The sequence below is a fragment of the Panthera onca genome, chromosome A1, assembly GCF_046562875.1.
Source record: "Panthera onca isolate mPanOnc1 chromosome A1, mPanOnc1 haplotype 2, whole genome shotgun sequence".
Taxonomy (NCBI): Eukaryota; Metazoa; Chordata; class Mammalia; order Carnivora; family Felidae; genus Panthera; species Panthera onca.
The window spans coordinates 102,896,762-102,909,993 of NC_138339.1; positions in this window are offsets into that span (position 1 = coordinate 102,896,762).

Here is a 13,232-nt window from a genome sequence, read left to right on the forward strand (position 1 = left end):
ATCAAGAGATCTATCCACCAAGAAGACCTAACAATTATAAACATTTATGCTCCAAATGTGCAAGCACCCAAATATATAAATCAATTAATGACAAACATAAAGAAACTCATTGATAGTAATACCATAATAGTAGGAGACTTCAACACCCCACTCACAACAATGGACAGATCATCTAATCAAAAAAATCAACAAGGAAACAATGGCTTTGAATGACACATTGGACCAGATGGACTTAACAGATATATTCAGAACATTTCATCCTAAAGCAGCAGAATATACATTCTTCTCCAGTGCACATGGAACATTCTCAAGAATAGACCATATACTGGGACACAAATCAGCCCTAAGTAAGTACAAAAAGATCAAGATCATACCGTGCATATTTTCAGACCACAATGCTATGAAACTCAAAATCAACCACAAGAAAAAATTTGGAAAGGTAACAGATACTTGGAGACTGAAGAAAATCCTACTAAAGAATGAATGGGCTAACCAAGCAGTTAAGAAATTAAAAAGTATACGGAAGTCAATGAAAATTATAGCACCACAACCCAAAACCTCTGGGACATAGCAAAGGCGGTCATAAGAGGAAAGTATATAGCAATACAGGCCTTCCTAAAAAAGGAAGAAAGATCTCAGATACACAATCTAACCTTACACCTTAAGGAGCTGAACAAGAACAGCAAATGAAACCCAAAACCAGCAAAAGACAGGAAATAATAAAGATTAGAGCAGAAATTAATGCTATCGAAACCAAAAAAACAGAATAGATCAATGAAACCAGAAGCTGTTTCTTTGAAAGAATTAACAAAATTGATAAACCACTAGCCAATTTGATCAAGAAGAAAAAGGAAAGGACCCAAATAAGTAAAATCAAGAATGAAAGAGGAGAAATCACAACCAACACAACAGAAATAAAAACAATAATAAGAGAATATTATGAGCAATTATATGCCAATAAAATGGGCAATCTGGAAGAAATGGACAAATTCCTAGAAACATATACACTACCAAAACTGAAACAGGAAGAAATAGAAAATTTGAACAGACCCATAACCAGTAAGGAAATCGAACTAGTAATAAAAAAATCTGCCAAAAAACAAGAGTCCAGGGCCAGATGGCTTTCCAGGGGAATTCTACCAAACATTTAAGGAAGAGTTAACACCTATTCTCTTGAAACTGTTCCAAAAAATAGAAATGGAAGGAAAACTTCCAAACTCTTTCTATGAAGCCAGCATTACCCTGATTCCAAAACCAGGCAGAGACCCAACTAAAAAGGAGAACTATAGACCAATTTCCCTGATGAACATGGATGCAACAATCCTCAACAAGATATTAGCCAACTGGATCCAACAATACATTAAAAAAATTATTCACCACGACCAAGTGGGATTTATACCTGGGATGCAGGGCTGGTTCTATATCCACAAAACAATTAACGTGATTCATCACATCAATAAAAGAAAGGACAAGAACCATATGATTCTCTCGATAGATGCAGAGAAAGCATTTGACAAAATACAGCATCCTTTCTTGATAAAAACCCTCAAGAAAGTAGGGATAGAAGGAGCATACCCTTGAGATCATAAAGCTGTATATAAACGACCCCATGCTAATATCATCCTCAATGGGGAAAAACAGAGCTTTCCCCCCAAGGTCAGGAACAAGACAAGGATGTTCACTCTTGCCACTGTTATTCAACATAGTATTGGAAGTCTTAGCCTTTGCAATCAGACAACACAGAGAAATAAAAGGCATCCAAATTGGCCAGGAGGAGGTCAAACTTTCACTCTTTGAGGATGACATGATACTCTATATGGAAAACCCAAAAGATTCCACCAAAAACTGCTAGAACTGATTCACGAATTCAGCAAAGTTGCAGGATATAAAACCAATGCACAGAAATCAGTTGCATTCCTATTCAGCAACAATGAAGCAACAGAAAGAGAAATCAAGTAATCAATCCCATTTACAGTTGCACCAAAAACCATAAAATACCTATGAATAAATCTAACCAAAGAGGTGACAAATCTATACACTGAAAACCATAGAAAGCTTATGAAAGAAATGGAAGAAGACACAAAAAAATGGAAAAAGATTCCATGCTCCTGGATAGGAAGAACAAATATTGTTAAAATGTCAATACTACCCAAAGCAATCTACATATTTAATGCAATCCCTATCAAAGTAACACCAGCATTGATCACAGAGCTAGAACAAATAATCTTAAAATTTGTATGGAACCAGAAAAGACCCCGAATAGCCAAAGCAATCTTGAAAAAGAAAACCAAAGCAGGAGGCATCACAATCCCAGACTTCAAGCTATACTACAAAGCTGTAATCAAGACAGTATGGTACTGTCACAAGAACACTCAAATCAATGGAATACAACAGACAACCCAGAAATGGACCCACAAACATATGGGCAACTAATCTTTGACAAAGCAGGAAAGACTATCCAATGGAATAAAGACAGTCTCTTCAGCAAGTGGTGCTGGGAAAACTGGACAGTGATATGCAGAAGAATGGACCGGGGCCACTTTCTTACACCATACACAAAAATAAACTCAAAGTGAATGAAAGACCTCAATGTAAGACAGGAAGCCATCAAAATCCTCGAGGAGAAATCAGGCAAAAACTTCTTTGATCTCGGCTGCAGCAACTCCTTACTCAACATGTCTCCGGAGGCAAGGGAAACAAAAGCAAAAATGAACTACTGGGACCTCATCAAAATAAAAAGCTTCTGCACAGTGAAGGAAACAATCAGCAAAACTAAAAGGCAACTGACGAAATGGGAGAAGATATTTGCAAATGACAAAGCATATAAAGGGTTAGTATCCAAAATCTATAAAGAACTTATCAAACTCAACACCTAAAAAACAAATAATCCAGTGAAGAAATGGGCAAAAGACATGAATAGACACTTCTCCAAAGAACACATCAGATGGTCAACCGACACATGAAAAAATGATCAATATCACTCATCATCAGGGAAATATAAATCAAAACCACAATGAGATACCACCTCACACATGTCAGAATGGCTAACATTAACAACTCAGGCAACAACAGATGTTGGCAAGGATGCGGAGAAAGAGGATCTCTTTTGCATTGTTGGTGGGAATGCAAGCTGGTGCAGCCACTCTGGAAAACAGTATGGAGGTTCCTCAAAAAACTAAAAATAGAACTACCCTATGACCCAGTAATTGCACTACTAGGCATTTTTCCAAGGGATAGAGGTGTGCTGTTTTGAAGGGACACATGCACCTTCATGTTTATAGCAGTACTATCAACAATAGCCACAGTATGGAAAGAGCCCAAATGTCCATCGATGGATGAATGGATAAAGAAGATGTGGTATATATATACAATGGAGTATTACTTGGCAATCAAAAAGAAGGAAATCTTGCCATTTGCAACCACATGGATGGAACTAGAGGGTATTATGCTAAGTGAAATTAGTCAGAAAGACAAATATCATATGACTTCACTCATATGAGGACTTTAAGAGACAAAACAGAGGAGCATAAGGGAAGGGAAACAAAAATAATATAAAAACAGGGAGGGGGAGGGGGACAAAACAAAAGAGACTCATAAATACGGAGAACAAACTGAGGGTTGCTGGAGGGGTTGTGGGAGAGGGGATGGGCTAAATGGGTAAGGGGCATTAAGGAATCTACTCCTGAAATCATTGCTTCACTATATACTAACTAATTTGGATGTAAATTTTAAAAAATAAAAAAGTTAAATTATAAAAAAAAAAAAAAGATCTCAACTTGGAGGAGTATAAGAAGTCAGTGTGCTGCCCTTTCAGTTTTCCCAAGAGTCTCACAAAAGGTACCCATTTCTCCCCATCATTCATATTTGCAAAGCCCAGAACCCACACACATGCTTTAATTTCATTCTTTTTAAAAAAAATTTTTTTAATGTTTATTTATTTTTGAGACAGAGAGAGACAGAGCATGAATGGGGGAGGGGCAGAGAGAGAGGGAGACAGAATCGGAAGCAGGCTCCAGGCTCTGAGCCATCAGCCCAGAGCCCGACGTGGGGCTCAAACTCACAGACCGCGAGATCATGACCTGAGCTGAAGTCAGACGCTTAACCGACTGAGCCACCCAGGCGCCCCAATTATATTCTTACCTATTAACATTTGCATTAAGATACAGCTTAAATGACATTTACTTTTAAGCAAATTTTATTAAGCTGTGCATTTTAGCAGTGTGAGATCAGAAGGAAAAAGCCAAATAGGTTAAAGCAAACACATTTTACTTTCTTATGATAAAAGGGATACAGGTTCATTTTAGCAACTTCAGAAAATGCCAGTGTATGCAAAAAGAGGACATATCACTGACATACCACTGTTTACATTCCCAGGTATACTGCTCCAGGGTTATTCTATGATTAAATATACATAGAATTTGGACTCAAAAAATGACATTATATGTATATCCATGTCCAAAAACTGCCATTTTCCACCTAATAAAGACCAAATGTCTTTATTTTTTTTCCTGCATTATTTTTTGATGTTTTATTTGTTTTTGAAAGAGAAAGAAAGAGAGTCCATAAATGGGGGAGGAGCAGAGAGAAAGAGGGAGACCGAGAATGGGAAGCAGGCTCCAGGCTCTGAGCTCTGGCTGCAGAGCTCAATGTGGAGTTCGAACTCAGCAACGGGGAGATCATGACCTGAGCCAAAGTCAGATGCTGAACTGACTAAGCCACCCAGGAGTCCTTATTTTATTTTATTTTATTTTATTTATTTTTATTTATTTATTTTGAGAGAGAGAGAGCACGCACGCCAGAGAGGGGGAGAGAGAAACAAACTCCAAGCATGCTTTGCACTGTCAGCACTGAGCCCGATGCAGGGCTCGAACCCACAAAATGAGAACATGACATGAGCTGAAGTTGGACACTTAACCGAATGAGCCACCCAGGGGCCCCGCTGCATTATTTCAAGCAGTTGCATGTATTTCATTCTCTCAATGCATGTATTTGACCAACAGTTATTGTACACCCCCCGCCCCCCTGCCAACAAAGGTGAATTAAAGACATTTCCAGAAATATGAAAGCTGGGGCAATCTGTTGCTAGCAGATCTACACTACAAAAAATGTTAAAGGAAGTTCTGTGGCTGAAGGAAATCATTCCAGATCTGCACAAAGGAGTGAACAGCATCATATGGTAAATATGTGGGTAACCAGCTTTTCTGTTGTTTTTTCTTTATAAGTCTGCAAAAATAACTCATTGAAAGCCAAAAGGACTAACAATGTACTGTAGGTTTTGTAACAAATGTAAATTTCAAAGGCATGACAGTCATAACACAAAAGATGGCAGGAGAAAATGGAAGCAAACTGTTGTTGGGCTCTAATGTTATTCATGAAGCAGTGTAATGTGATTTGAAGGAAAATGTGATGAGATGTGCACTGTAAACCCTAGAACCATTACATTTTTTTTTTTAGTGTTTATCTCTGAGAGAGAGAGAGAATATGAGCAGGGGAGGGGCAGAGAGAGAGGGAGGCACAGAATCTGAAGCAGACTCCAGGCTCTGAGCTGTCTGCACAGAGCCCAAGGCAGGGCTCGAACTCATGGACTGTGACATTATGACCCAAGCTGAAGTCGGACGCTTAACCAACTGAGCCACCCAGGTGCCCCTGACCCACTAAATATTTAAAACAAAAAATATGATGGGGTGACTGGGTGGCTCAGTTAGTTAAGTGTCTGACTCTTGATTTCAGCTCAGGTCATGATCTCACGGTTCACCAGTTCGAGCCCCACATTGGTCTCTGTGCTGACAGTACAGGGCCTGCTTGGGAATCTCTCTCTCTCCCTCTCTTTCTGCCCCTCCCCTGCTCTCTGTCTCTCTCTCCCTCAAAAAATAAACTAAAAAAAATTTTTAAACAAAAAATATGAAATGGCAGTAAATGCCCAATCCAAAGCCACAACTGGTATTTCAAGGAAGGAACGACCCATCCCTGAGAGGTTCAGGCAGACTCTTCCACTATTTCCAACTGCTGCTGTTCCAGAAATAAAAATATCATTTAACAACTTGACTCTGGTCTAATTCCTTAGTCCCACCTTTCAACTCAAAATATAGAGGCATCCAAATCCACCTGCTCAAACTGCTAAAGAAACCAGACATCGACAAATAGTCCACAGAGAGAAGTGAACTAGATGAAATCCAAGTTTCCTCCTCATAAACCCAAGGCCTAACCAGAGAAGCTGGGATCCTGAAGCTTTGACATTAATCACCCGAGTTTCCATTTTACCATTATCACTATTGAAGAAATATTTTCAGAGTCACTTTTTAATACAGTTTGATGTATAATAACCACAGTGGAACTGCACTGGCATTTTCAGTACCAAGGGATCAGTTTTTCTAAGCTCAGTTCCTTTTTGCATCCGTGTGTCCACAGAGACAAAAACACAGTGACTTGGGCTTGAATGAGCCCTTTAGGGAACATCCAGCTGTTGATGCCAAATACATATAAGGGCTCCAATGACGGAAATCAAACAGACTTTCTGATTCATCCCATCCTGCTGCCTGGACACAGGCATAGCTCTGAGTGTCTCTGGCACATCCTTCTGCTCAGTGAGGTGCAGCCAGTTGCCACAGGCCTCTGGCAACTCGGATTTTTAAAAGTCTTTGAATCTCTAAATATACGGTTATTATCCTTAGACCCACCCCAGACTACCTTTGTGACTGTGGGGAAGCCACCGGACATAAAATCTTACATTAGTCACCGGGTAATTATTAATATCTAACAGTTAAGGCTTACAACATGCCCTCTATGGGCTCTAAGTGACTACATATAGTATATACTTACAAAATATAATAAATAGTATGTTACAAATAAATATATAATATATATTCACTTAACGGATTATGAAACTGGGACAGAGAGAATTTGAGTAACTTGCCCCCAAATTTTTAAACTAACAACTGAGGGGGACACCTGGGTGGCTCAGTTGGTTACGCGTCTGACTGTTGATTTTGGTTCAGGTCATGATCTCACGGTTCATGAGATTGAGCCCTGCATCAGCTCTGCACTGACAGCAGATTCTCTCCCTCTATGTACCCCCCCACCTTCAAAATAAATAAATAAATTTTTAAAAGATAAAAAATAAAACTAACAAGTGACCATGCCCAAGACTCAGCTCCAGCTCATCTCCATACCACACAACCTCAGGTAAAGGAATGGTGGGGGGTTGAGATCTCACGAAATCAACTTCCTTCCAGGAACAATATCAAGGTGACAATAGACAGACTCTGGGACAAAACACAGTAACCTCACTTTGTGCTCCTGTCTCTACCATCAACCTGCTGCCCCCACAAGCTCCCCTTGACTGCCCCAAAGTTTCATCTTGCAAGATCTTCGAACCAAGGGTAGTTGGAGATAAGCAGCTAGCTCCACTACAACCACCCTGGAGAGGTCCATCTGTGGGCCCCTCCCCATGCTATGTGTGCCAGGTCCAGCCACGTCGGCTTCCTTACCATTAAGGAACGCATTCACCTGTTCATTCAACAGATATTTATCAAGCACCTATTTTGTGCCAGGCCAGGCATGGTGCCAGAGCCTGGGAGTACAGTGATGAACAAGAGGTATGGTCCTTCCCCTGCAGAAGGCACAACCAAGTAAAGAGACAGACAGTGAATTCATAATTATCAACTACCTGAAGAGAGAGGGGAAATTAGAGGAGATAGAACAGGAGCTCCCATTTGAACAGAACTTTGAAGAAGAAATGAGAGTTCGTTAGTCAGACAAGAAGAATAAAACGCCAGGCAGAGGGAGAATGTGTGCAAAGGAGGGAAGGAAGGAAACAGATCTGAGGGTTCCTTGACTGTAGGGTTACAGGCGAATACAGCGGAACAGGAAATCTGGTTACAGGCATCAGGCAGGCTTCGCCTGCAGAAGGCCAGAGAAGCCAGCATAAATGCCTCCCCCTAGTTAGATGAGGAAGGAGCCCCAAAGGAAGAAACCATCAACAGCAGAGGTTGTCAGTGGATGTGCAAAAGAGCTCATGGAGCATGAAAGCACTGGAAAGGACACTGACCCATGAAGTGGAACAGAGGAAGCCACACCGTGCACAGAGTAACGGCCACTAAGGACAGAGCCCTTGACAGCCGGCTAAAGTTGGAGTTTCCCAAAGCAGACCCTGAGACAAAGACTTGTGTGCAGGTAGTTTATTGGGGTGGGGGCATCCCAAAAAAGGCAGAATGATGGAGAGCGCAAAGTGAGAAGGGAAAGAAAGGGAGAAAAGGCTATCAAGTGCAGGTTAATATGAAGGTTCCTGCTATGGGCAGCCGGGGCTCAATCCCGTGCAGATGTAAAACAGACCTCACAGCTAAAATATTTATAGAAAAAAATTCCATCCCCCCCCCGCCCCCGGTAGAGGGTTGCCCCTGTGGCACTGAATCACCAGCCCTCTCACACTGCCCGGCACACTGAGCTAACCTCTCCGGGTGTAGGAGGAAGAGTACGAATGGGGCACAAATCAACTGGAAATTAACTGAAATTCAGTTCACCAAGCAGACAGTCTCCCATGCATGGTAGACTCTGCAATCAGATGATTACCGTTCTCGTGCTCTATTATCCATCCCAAACTGAAAGGTTATAAGGTAAAGGAGTAGAAACACCATGCTCAAATAGGTTCCCTCCAAAATCCCAAAGGCCTACCAGATATTGTGCCTCCTTTTATTGGTAGGCCATTAAAGATACAGCAACAAATTCTTCACATTTTAGGAGCTGCTTCAACTGGACCTCCTCCTCCCCCTGCAGAAACTTCACTAAGCAGACAGACCTTTAAATGTTCACAGGCTGCATCTCCCACCCTGTGGTCCACACAGGTCTCATTAAGGCATCTTAACTCCTTGCTCCTTCCTGCTCATCAGCTCTAACATAGTCATCAAAAATAGGGATCCACTGTCATGTTGTATGGAGTATCAAAACATCCAAGTCTTTTGCGGACTCACATTGTGGCAGAGAGCAGGACAGGTGGCATAGTCCTGAAGCAAGACTGAAATATACCATTGGTTGTGCTCAGTAAAAGCAAACTGCGGGGTGCCTGGGTGGCTCGGTCGGTTGGGCGTCCGACTTCGGCTCAGGTCATGATCTCACGGTCCGTGGGTTCGTGCCCCGCGTCGGGCTCTGTGCTGACAGCTCAGAGCCTGGAGCCTGTTTCTGATTCTGTGTCTCCCTCTCTCTGTGACCCTCCCCCATTCATGCTCTCTCTCTGTCTCAAAAATAAATAAACGTTAAAAAAAAAAATTAAAAAAAAAAAAAAAAAAAGCAAACTGCCTCCCGGTGATACTTGCAAATTGGTAAAGAGAAAACAGCATTTTGTGAGCCAGTATCTGCATACCAGTTACCAGGGGCCGCATTAATCTATTCCAGTATGTATATCCTACCCGACAAAACAGATCAAATTGAAGTGAAGTTTCCAGTCGTCTATGGTCATCCTCCAAGATTCTTCTGCCTCCTGCAAAGGCCAAACAGGCGAAACAGGAGGATGCAGTAAGTATCAGCACCTCATATCTTGAATCCATTCAACCATAACCCAGCAATTCCTCTGCAGGGTTAGTGATTTCCTCCCATGGCACGCTTTGTGCTGGTCTCCCCAGTTATGGGTCTACTGACAAGAAGAAGATATTGGGGCGACTCGAGGACAACAGGCATCCTCTTGTAAGGCAGCTTCCCCAGGTAAGAGGATTAGTGTCCAACCTAGAGAAGGCTAGTCTACCCAGATGCAGAAAAATAGCCGTCTTCTACCAACAAAGCAAGTTCTGAGTAACTGGGGAAGTCCCCACTGTCAGTTCCATCTCAGCCCATAGGATGTCCCCATTCTAAGACTTAAGGTCCTATTCCTTCTCAGTAAATGTCCTAAGTCTCCCAAGAGAGTCATGGCAAGGCCACGAATTCAGTGAAAGTTTGTGTTTCATTTTCAGCAAGATTGGCTGTGTAGCTGTAAGAAATAATTCACAGCCACTGTAGAGGCTCTCTGGTTCTCTTTAACTAGAGCTGAGAATTTAAACATCCAATCTCATCACTTTCCTTCTCTAAGTGATCTGAAAGACCCAGAAGAATCCATCCCAGGCTACTGTCCTTTTTAGTCATCACTGCTGCCACAATGGTCAAGTACAGCAGCTACTTGTTCCCTGAAGGTATCTGCTTCAGTGGCTCCTTCCTCACAATTAACCATACACGAGATAGTTTACAGAGAGACTGGATTTACCACTAAATGGGTTTTGACACCAAACTTTCAAGAAAAAAGATATAAAAAGACTTCAGATTTCATAACACTTAAAAATTTTAAACTGTAGATAAAAGATGATGAACCTGTGGGGAGGAAGGGTAGACAAACTATTTTGAGGGGATAAGGGGCTGTGTAAATGCGCTCAAATTCTGATTTCTTATAGCAAGAATGAAATAGACAACTTCTAAAGTTGAAAAGAAAAGAAATTGATAGGCGAGCATATCTTTTTGTGGGGATATCACCAAAAGAACAAAACAGATTTGGCTAGAAATGCCTGTCTCTGTGGATTAAGGATGGATGACACACGTGGACTATGATAAGCCCCTTTGTTCTATTTCTTTTTCAACCGTTCGTAAATATTATTTGATTTTTTTTAATTTTAAAGAATTTAAGCCAGGCCCAGAACACTCAGAGATGCCAAGGAAAGACATTTAAATTTCAACCCTAAGTGACAGGGAGCCAACACAAATACTTAAGAGAGTGGTACAATCAAAAAGTGTTTTTAGGGGCATCTGGGTGGCTCAGTTGCTTAAGCATCCGACTTTGGCTCAGGTCACGATCTCACCGGGCTCTGTGCTGACAGTCCGGAGCCTGGAGCCTGCGTCAGATCCTGTGTCTCCCTCTCTCTCTGCCTCTCCCTGGCTCACGCTCTCTCTCTGTCTCTCTCTCTCTCTCAAAAATAAATAAATATTTTTAAAAAGGGTTTTTTTAGAAAAGGTCAGGGGGATTGGCTATCTCAGGAGTGCACAGCATGATCTCATATGTGGAATCTAAACAAGTTGAACGCATAGAAACAGTTGAATAGTGGTTCCCAGGGGCTGAGGGGTAGGGGGAGAAATGGGGAGATGTTGGTCAAAGGGCACAGACTTAAGTTAGAAATGAATATAGTCTAGAGACCTAATGTATAGCATTGTGACTATGGTTAATAATGATGTATTGTATTCTGGAAATTTGCTACAGAGTAAATCTTAAGTGCTCTCACTACATGCAAAAGAAAAGAAAAAGGAACGTGAGGTAATGAATGTTAATTAGCTCGATTGTGGTAATCATCTCCACAGTGTACACATTTATCAAAACATGTTGTGCACCTTAAATATATATAACTTCTGGTCAACCACACTGGAAAAAAATAAAGATTTTTGCTTATAGAGCATATCAGAGGCCTACGGGAGGGGCAGGGCACAGGGCTGTACAGAGACTGGTCAGAGGGAAACTTTCCACACTCATGGTTCCCAGAGCTGAACAGTTCAGAATCTATTTCGACTGCAATTTCAAGGTCCAGCAGTGAGGATACATACGCTAAACCCTCACACAGGCAGCACACTAACACAGGCCTTTTCTTTTATTCATTATTCCACCAGTTATCTCCATCACCTTGGGATATAAAGACCTACATGTGGCCTCATACTACACTAAGACCCCATCTAGATGATTAGAGGAGAGGAACTTCCGCTAACAACCCAAGAGTCAGGGCAGACACCTGGGATTTAAGAGCCAGGTAATAATGGTGTGGACAGAATGGGGATCTGAATGGCAAGTTTGCGTCTCCTCTGACACCCTGCAGACACCTCCATGCCCCCACTTCCAGTTGACACTTGGAGGGGGCCATCAAAGTTGAACATGCTCAGTCTTTGAAATGATCCTGAATTTACAAATTGTGTTTTAAAATATTCCCCGTTAAACTTTATCCCACGTGTTTATGTAGACTGTATGGATGAGAAGAAGAAGGAACAGCTTCAGAATGGTGGTTCTGTGGCTCAATGACGTGACCGAAGACCCGGACCCTTGCATCATGCTCTGGCACCCTCAATAACAGCTTCAGCCTCTCAGGGAATGCAGCAAAGCTCCACAGATCCAGAGTCACATCCCCACATGCCAAGGTCCAGAAGAAGAAAGAGATCAAATGTTCTGGCTTTTCTCTGGGACAAAGAAATATCTCCTAGAACCACCCACCCCTCCACAGATTTTCTCCCATACCAACCTCTGGGCTTGTCCCTGGAAAAGAGAACGAGAAACCCATTAAGCCAGTCAAGCCCACCAGGAGCTGAATAGGAAGCCGATAGGCTTCCCTGAAGCACATGGATGCACTTGTAAGTATGAATAACTAAAGAACAACAAAAACAACAACAACAACAACAACAAAAATCAGAGTTCTGTACAAGAGAAAAGAGGGGGACAGATGCTGGACAAACACCCAGTAGCATCCATTTTAATGTCTAAACTGAAAATTTTCCTGACTTATAGGATCAGGAAATCAAATTATATTCAATTAAAATTTTGGTCAAAAGATGTAGAGAAAATATTTAGCTCCCGACCTGGGGAGGTGAGGATAAGAAAAAAAAAAAAAAAATGCCAACAGAAAAGACATGAGACACACATAAGAAGTATTTCCAGTAATCTCACTGATATTCTGGGGAGAATGCCTGTGCTCTGAGAGCTCATTGGATGCTCTACGTTTGCAGAGCTCTCAGGAGGCCTCCAAAGATATAGGAGTTGTAGGAAGGGTGACAATGAATGGTTAGATGAATATGTTAATAAAAATAATCATGGAGAGCACCTATCAAGCATTTGATCTACATTAAGCACTTTATATACATTAATACATGAAGTGCTCATAAAAACCTGTGAGAGGTTATTAGAAAGGAAGAAAATGAGGCTCAGGTTGTTGCTTGCCCAGATTTATAATCCTATTAATGGGGAAAGCAAGACATAAACCCAAGTTTATGTGATTCTGAAGCTGATGCTCTTGATCGCTCATCTTTAATACCTAGTTTCTAGAGAAATGTAAGGGATAAATTAAAACACGTTCCACACCGTAAGTTCCGAAGGATTCCAGTGTCGGGCTGATAACTTGCTTTCTCCATCTTCAACTGACTAACCTTTACTGAATACCCACTCAGACCTGAGAGATCATCTAGGTCATCTGGTCAACCAGTACCAGCATCCCCTACAGCCTTCTGCCAAAGTGTGGCCCACAGACCAGAAG